The sequence below is a fragment of the Amborella trichopoda genome, chromosome 3, assembly GCF_054954075.1.
Source record: "Amborella trichopoda isolate Santa Cruz 75 chromosome 3, AtrichopodaSantaCruz75HAP2 v2.0, whole genome shotgun sequence".
NCBI lineage: Eukaryota > Viridiplantae > Streptophyta > Magnoliopsida > Amborellales > Amborellaceae > Amborella > Amborella trichopoda.
Window position 1 is genome coordinate 1960563 of NC_142338.1, and position 7807 is coordinate 1968369.

The 7807-nt window shown below is 37.1% G+C and overlaps 1 non-coding gene across 1 annotated transcript; it reads right to left on the reverse strand.

Annotated features, from left to right (window-relative positions):
- Positions 1 to 2150: 2150 nt before the first annotated feature.
- LOC18439725 (AT-hook motif nuclear-localized protein 20) lies at positions 2151 to 4258 on the reverse strand. Its single transcript, XR_016052688.1, has one exon. It is a non-coding gene; the product is annotated as an AT-hook motif nuclear-localized protein 20 (transcript).
- Positions 4259 to 7807: the final 3549 nt, after the last annotated feature.

Here is a 7807-nt window from a genome sequence, read left to right on the forward strand (position 1 = left end):
AGCTAACAGAACAAAGTTTGGTATAAACCTTAGGTCAGATTCCCCTTGATGATTGTACCAGAATAATAATAATCACTTTCTAAAGCGTAATCCCCTAATTGATACACTTTAGAAAAGGTAATCAACCTCTCTCTCTCTCTCTCTCTCTCTCTCTCTCATGTGAACTAATACACAATGACAGATTCTGCCTCAGGAAAATAGCAGCATCTATCTTAAGAGCTCTCCTAGGTAATAATGAGGCAGAGGATGAATCTCTCTCTCTCTCTCTCATGTGAACTAACACACACTCACAGTTTCTACTTCAGAAAAAAAGCAACAACTTAAGAACCCTATTGGTTAATACAGTAGCAGAAGACACGGCAGTCTCTCTCTCTCTCTTTCTCTCTCTCTCACACGCACACGCACACGCACACCATGTAAAGTAACACAAAAAGCACAAGCTAAACAGCTGAACAAGAGAAGCTTCATTACATTACAGTACAGGTCAGAAATCAGAGAACCGTTAAGGCCAGGATCTCTCTCTCTCTAGGCAATAACAGGAAATGTCTTTAGTACTTACAATTCACAGATACCAGGAGGCTTTTCTTTCCTTGAGATGACAACACAGGAAATGTCTTTAGTACTTACAACTGATCCGCCATCCCTTTCAACCTGCAAAAAAAAAAAAAAGAGGAGGGAAGTTTCCCTATGTTTCTTTAATTTTTCTTAAAGGAATTATCATAGAATAAACGTTTTATTATTCTGCAATGCTTTGCATTTAAAGCCTCTATCGTTTCCATAAATAGACTATATTACTTTAGTGTGCTTTCCCAAAGCACTTTCTCTCTCTAGAAAACGTCCACAGGCGTGCAACAGCGCCTGCAACAAAAGTTTCGGAGACTGCGAAATCTTCTGCAATTCTGGGCTTTCTCTCACTAGAAAAGAAAGCCCACTAGAAAACAACCACTTCAAGAATTCTAGGGTTTTTCTCACTAGAAAACAACGTCCACTCCAAGAATTCTAGGGTTTCTCTCACTAGAAAAAACGTCCACTTTAAGACTCGCCTGCGGATTTAGTAAGATGACAAAACCCACCATTCTCCCACTCTTGTAACGCCTCCAAAACCAGTAAGAGGTAGACACTGGGTCACCTTTGTTCAACACCTGCAATTCTAGGGTTTCAAACTCTCAAATGGAGAAAAGCATGCAAGCATTGGCTCACTGTCAAATAGAGGAACATATTTAATGCCAAGACCAAGATATCGTAAAAAACTATATAGAACTCCCTCTCTCACAAAAAGACTATAGCATTTCTGTCAAAAAAAAGTAAGAAGTATAATCTCTCTTTCCTTCTCTAAAACTGTAAAAAGAAAGTACTCTCTCTCCCAAACAAAAAGAATGCAAGCATGAGTTGCAGTGTCAAATGGGGGATGGTATTTAATGCCAAAACCCAAAATAATAAAAAGAATTATTCTCTCTCTCATCCTTTCTCTCTCTAAACATGTATAAAAATGCCCCAGAATCTTTTTATTTTACTTTAGTTTATTTTTGAATGAGGGTGATCACTATAAAGCAGACAATTATATATTAAACAAAAGGAAAATAACCAAATTAAATTAATTAAATAGCAAACACAGTCAACATTAAATAAGATACATTCCAAAATGGCATTTTTTTTTGGGACAAAATGTGCTCTTGAATTACAATTCTTTATTGCCAGCAAACATAATTTACATTTCTATTCTGACTAAAAATTTAAGAGAAAAAAATCCTACAGAAGAGAGCAACACACTGCACTCTATGGATTAGAAAAACAAACAAAAAAAAGAGATCAGTAAAAGAATATATGCATACTGTTTTTTCTTTTTTTTTATACATACATAATGAATAACCTGTGACCTAAGTCTAAGCACAGCTTATGCTCTCTCCTTTCTCACTCTACAAAACCCAATTCTAGGGTTCAAACCCATATGTCAACATCTACTGGAAAAGAACTTATACACCCTATAAAATCTCTCTTTCTCTCTCTAAAAGAAACAACCCTTCCATACCTTTGTTCCAGTCAATCTTCTCTCAAAAGCCCTGATCCTCTTCTTCATTTCCTGTGAACAAAACCAAGTTCCCAAAACCTCTTATACCTCTTCCTCCTTTTCATTATCTTTCTCTCTCTTCTCTCTCTACCAAGCTCTTCTTCTTCAGTGACCAAAACCCACTTCCCAAAACCTCTCTTTCATCTCTCTTCCTCCTTGTTCATTCTCTTTCTCTCTCTTCCCTCTGTTTAATTCTTCTTCTTCATTGCGAACATCTCTCTTCCTCCTTTATCATTCTCTCCCTCTCTACAAAATTCCTTCCTTTCTTTTTTTTCTTTTTTTTTTTTTTTTTTTTTTCTTTTTTTTTTTTTTTAAACTCAATAAGGAGGCGGAGGCCGTATTGCACCACCAGGCCAGACAAAGGTCTCGGGAATAATCTGGGAATTCACCAAATTCGGGGGCAAATTATATAACGAACCCATCCCCGTTACATCGCCCATACCGTTATTTCCACCTCCTGAAATAACGCCGGAGCTCTCCTCACCCGTTACCTCCTCCTCCTCACTATGCGGCAGCCTCTCATAACTAACGTGGGCAAATGTCGCCGTCACCAAAACAACGGCCCCAGCAGCGATCAAGGAGCCGACCACCGCGCCGCCGACCACCTGCCCCTGGTTCCCGGCCAAGAAAACGGTCAGAGACGAGCTGGCCCGGGCCGGAGCAGGTTCAGGAAAGAACGTGCCTGTCAGAGAGAGGATCTCGAACCGTCCGTTCAGCGAGACTACAGCGGATGGGGCGGCGGGCTGACGGAAGGTGACGTTGGAGATTGAGCCGGAGCCGCTCAGGATGCAGACGCCAATCCGGAGCCGGTTTGCAAAGGCGGCTACCGCCCGGCCTATGTCGGAGCCGGCTTGGACCTCGAGGATATGGGCTCGTAGAGACTGAGCGTTATCGCGCGTTATAATTATGGGCGGCTTCTGCTTGTTTTTCGAGCCGGGCGGTCGGCCGCGTGGCCGGCGCACAGCCAAGGCGGTGGAGGTCGAGGCTTCCGCTCGGTTCAAGCTGTCAGCCTGCGATTTGGGATCTTGGGTATTGTGGCTGGGGGCGTTTTGGTCTTTCTGGGGTGTGGTGGAAGAAGAGGAGTGGTTATGGTTAGCAGAATGGGGTGGAAAATTAGGATTAGGGTTAGAGTTAGGGTTACTGGTTTGGTGGGGAGAGTGGAGGTGGTGGTGGTGGTGGTGGTGGTGGTGGTGGGAGAAGAGAGAAGAGGTTAGGTCGAGATTGGCCGCCATTGTAGAGAAAGGAGAAGATGAAGGTGAAGGTGCATCAATGGTTTGGCGCCATCACTTGTTTGCCTGCTCTCTTTCTCTCTCTAGGTGAATCTCTATGGGACAGAGAAAACCCAAAACACAAAATTCTCTCTGTCTCTTTCAATGCAGAAGAACCAGCAACGCAGCTCTTTCTCTCTCTAGAAAGAGACGCACCTCTTTCTCTCTTTCTCCATGAAGATTAACGCAGAACACCTCTCTGTGTGGAATTTCTTCTTTTCTTTTCCCTCTCTAAAATCAATGAGAATGATACTCCTCGCGCCTCTCTCTCTCTCTTAAATCCAAGAATTATCTCTTGAGATATAATTCTCACTCCTCTTAACTCTCTCTAGAACTCCAAATTCCAAATGAGGCTTTCAGATAGAAATCTATCTTCTTCTTTTATTGAACAAATCCAGTAACCTGCTACACAAGTTTCCTATGAATAGTCAGTCGTCAACTTCTTCACTCAATTATTTTGCGAGTTGAAACCTAGAATCCACTCTCTCTCTCTCTCTCTAAGCCACAACTCTTGGCAAAAAATATCCAAACTCACTCTCTCTCTTTCTCTATCTCTAAGCCACAACTCTTTGCAAACCCAAAATCCAAACTCTCTCTCTAATCGAGAGAAATAAATAAATCTTCATAGCTTTTTTCCTTTGCTGAAATGCCTTCCTAGAAACATCAGTCAAGCTTCTCTATGGAAACTGACTTTCTCTCTCTAAACCAATCTTCTCTCTCCATCAGGAACGAATTTCTCTCTCTAAGGATGCATTGTATTTGGATCAAGCCAGGGGCGGTGAAACCTTTGGCTTGTGCATGGGGGGCCGAGTTGCAAAAGGGTGTGTGAAGGCGACGGAGAGGAGCGAGAAAAAGGATTGAAGAGAGGAGAGAGAAAGAGGCGGCAAATGTCTTGGCCCCACCCAACTATTTGTTATTAAATAATATAAATTGCCGTATTGCTCGAGTATTTGTGCTTTTCTCAACTTTGGGTGCACCGAAAACGTGGGTGGAAATATTAAAATAAAAAAGATCTTGTGGCTGCGCAAGGAAATAATGGGCCGGGCCTGGGCCAAACAAGGTCTGATTCCAAATTTCCAACCCTGCCCGGCTTTTGTTTTCTAAATTTTTTGAGAGAAACTGAAGGCTGGGTCGCCATCACTCCTGGCCTTGGCCTGGGCTAAGCGTATTGGCCCAAGCCTAGCCAGGCTAGACCTTTCGGCCACATCGCCTTGTCCATTGCCACTCCTAAAAGTCGATTGAATTATAAGAAACGAATGACCAAAGTTCATTAAAGACCGTGCTAGTAGTTTTTCATGAAATTTATTAAATTACGTATAAAAGGTTAAAAATAAGGTTTTTTTTAACTTTTGTGACACACTCAAGCTATTAAATTCCAAATTTCACTTCAAATAGTTATAAGTAATTAAGATTTCCTTGTAGGAGACGTAAATGGTCTCATTGGATATCATCCCATCTTTAAAATACCATCAAAATATACATGTATTGGAATAGTTGGAAATATATAAAATGTTAATTATTTTTGGGTAGATAATGAATATTAATTAGTTGTATTTTAAATAAAAATGTGTAAATGACACAAAAAAAAGTAACTAAAATTTGTGCAGCATTCTTTGAAATTTAGATCGCTATTCAATTTGAGTTATGCAACCTGAAATTTACATCGCTATTCAATTTGAGTTATGCAGCCAGTACTATGTAATAAGTTAGTAAGCTCACATGATTATCATTACTTAAGGAGTACTACCAGTAACGCACTAAATAAAAATAAAGTAGCCATGACATTAACGTAAAAAAAAATAGTGAAAATATCTTCATATTTTATATTTTTAAGTTTCATTTCACAATAGATTCAAAGTTTTAAAAGATATCTTTTAATCTCTATAGCCACTTTAAATTTATTTTTTAATCTAAACAAATGTAAAAAAGACATGTTATTTTTAAACTTGTATTTTTCTCTCTCTACTTATATACCAAAACCTTATCTCTTTTTCTCTCTTCTTGTGTCTCTCACTCTCTCTCTCTCATCTTGTGTTTCTCTAAACAATTCTCTTTTTTCTCGGTAACCTCTCACCTTTCTCTTTCTTCTCGTTAACCTCTCACCTCTATGAAACCTTTCTCTCTCTCTCTACAAGTTTAGGTGAATGGCTTTTAGAAAATGTATCTTTTTAGATTTGTTTGACTTAAAAAAACAGGTTTAAATAGCTCAGAAGAATAAAATCTACTAATTTTATACCTCAAGATATCTTTTAAAATATTAGGTTTATTTTAAAATGAAACCTAAAAATAAAGATACGAAATTACATTACTTAAAAAAATATGTACGTTATTCTAAAAAGTAAAAAAGCGTCGTTCTTTTTTAAATTAAGCAGTCTATACTTTATATACCAATTTGAGTTCATAATACTCACTACAAATTTAATAAAGTTAGAAGTACCCACCCATTCCTTGGGTGGCAGTAGCAAAAATAGGGGTGCAAACAAAAATTGCTTCCTCTTAATGTCAAGAGACATTATTATATGGGCTTAGGAAATTTGAAGCATGGGGCGAGATGCGAATGTCCTCACTAACCTCGTCTGGTTAAATTCTAACCCGGGTTAAGTCCCTCCAATTTATCGGGAATCTTTCGGCTGAGTCCGAAAGATTCAAAATTTCGGATGGTGAAACGAGGTTGAAATTTAACCCAAGTCAATCCCCCATAACCATGGTTAAGGCCAAGTGGCTCTTCCTGTTGCCAATCACGTGCGGTCAAATAAGCCTGCCCCAACTAGATGATGCCACGTGGAGGAAATCCGCCCGTTAAACACGGGCGATGGGAATCAGGTGGTGCGCATAATAGAAAGCCTGTGCTTGTCTCCCGTTACAACGTTGTCATTAATCTGTTCATAGCCTGCCACGTCATTGGACGATGCCACGTCACTTCTGTTCATAGCTGCCACGTCATTGGACGGTGCCACGTCACTTCCACGTGTCCATCTTTCAATTTTATTTTATTTTGTTTATTATTATTATTTTTAAAAATGTGGTTTTCATAAGATTGTAACCTTAAACAATCCATTTAAAGCGCACTTTCAAATTTTATCATATCATATAATTTTGATGTAAAATATTATTAAGATTATCTCAAAATCTATTTTTAAATCTAATTATAAAATTTTAAACTCTAAAATGATTAAATTCAAATAGATCTATAAACCATATGTAACTCTTGAAAATAGACAATCTAGATAATGTGTTGTAAAGATACACTATTTTTGGGACTCACATCTTTTTTTTTCATGATCATACATCGAGATGATCAATTAGAGGGTTTTTCAACATTAAAACAACCTTTACTGATGGATTTTTAAGGTGAATATATAGTTCTACATTTTAAGGTTGCAACCTTTTATAAACTTTTCCCTATTTTTAATACTTTTTTTATTTAAAATTAAATAGATGATAAAATGGTTCCTTTATTGCTAAATTATTTAGAGATATAATGCAATTAAATAAAGTATTTGTTATATTTATTATTTGCAAATGTACGGTCCCCAATCCCTTGGAACATCTCTGGTTGCTCATAGAATAGACAACTTCAATTATTTATTTATTTATTTTATTTTTTGCTATTTGTTTTTGGGAAAATAAGGTTTTTTAAGGTAAGGATGAATATTTTCGATTATTATCGGGTCAAAAACCAATAGACAAATTTGCAGAAAATTAAAAATATAATAAATAAAAAACCTAATTGTTAATGGACCAACTTTCCCTTGGATAACTTAAATTATGGTTGGATGCCTTTCTTGCTTGACATTGGGGGGTTTCATTAGAACGAACTTGGGCATCGAATCATTAGTGTCCTCTTGAGTGAAATTGGACTGGCCATCGGTTGAATCAATTGAACTAGATTGATAAAAATAAAAAATATTAATATTAATTTAACATTATAATATATTAAAAAAATTCTAATATTATTTAGCCAATTTCATTATTATCAGAGTTTTTTTTCAATTATTTAAGATCAACTACATGAATTTTAATCCGCCATTTTGCTCTATTTAATGTGATATCCTCAATGAAGCTATAAATTTCTATATCTTTTCGTATTACTTCCAATCATGTTCAATTATCTAGCCAATTTAATCAATCAAAAATGCCTAATCTGACTGGCCAAATAATTTTAACTAATTTCTAATCAAACTTTATTTTTACATTAGATCAGACCGAATAAGATAGCAATCAAATAAGTCAGTCTAATTTTGAGGAGTGTAATTGTCGTCTTTCTCTTTCTCTGGAGTTGCTCTCTCTCTCTCATGACATTTATACTAAGAGATATGGTGGATGACACAAACACTTCACCCATATTCTAATATATTTCAATAACTTGAGTTTATTATATGCTTTTCTTCAATCTACTATTGCCCATCTAATTTCATTTTGATGTTCAACGTTTTGCGGTCTTCAAAATATTGGTGAAATATTGGACAAG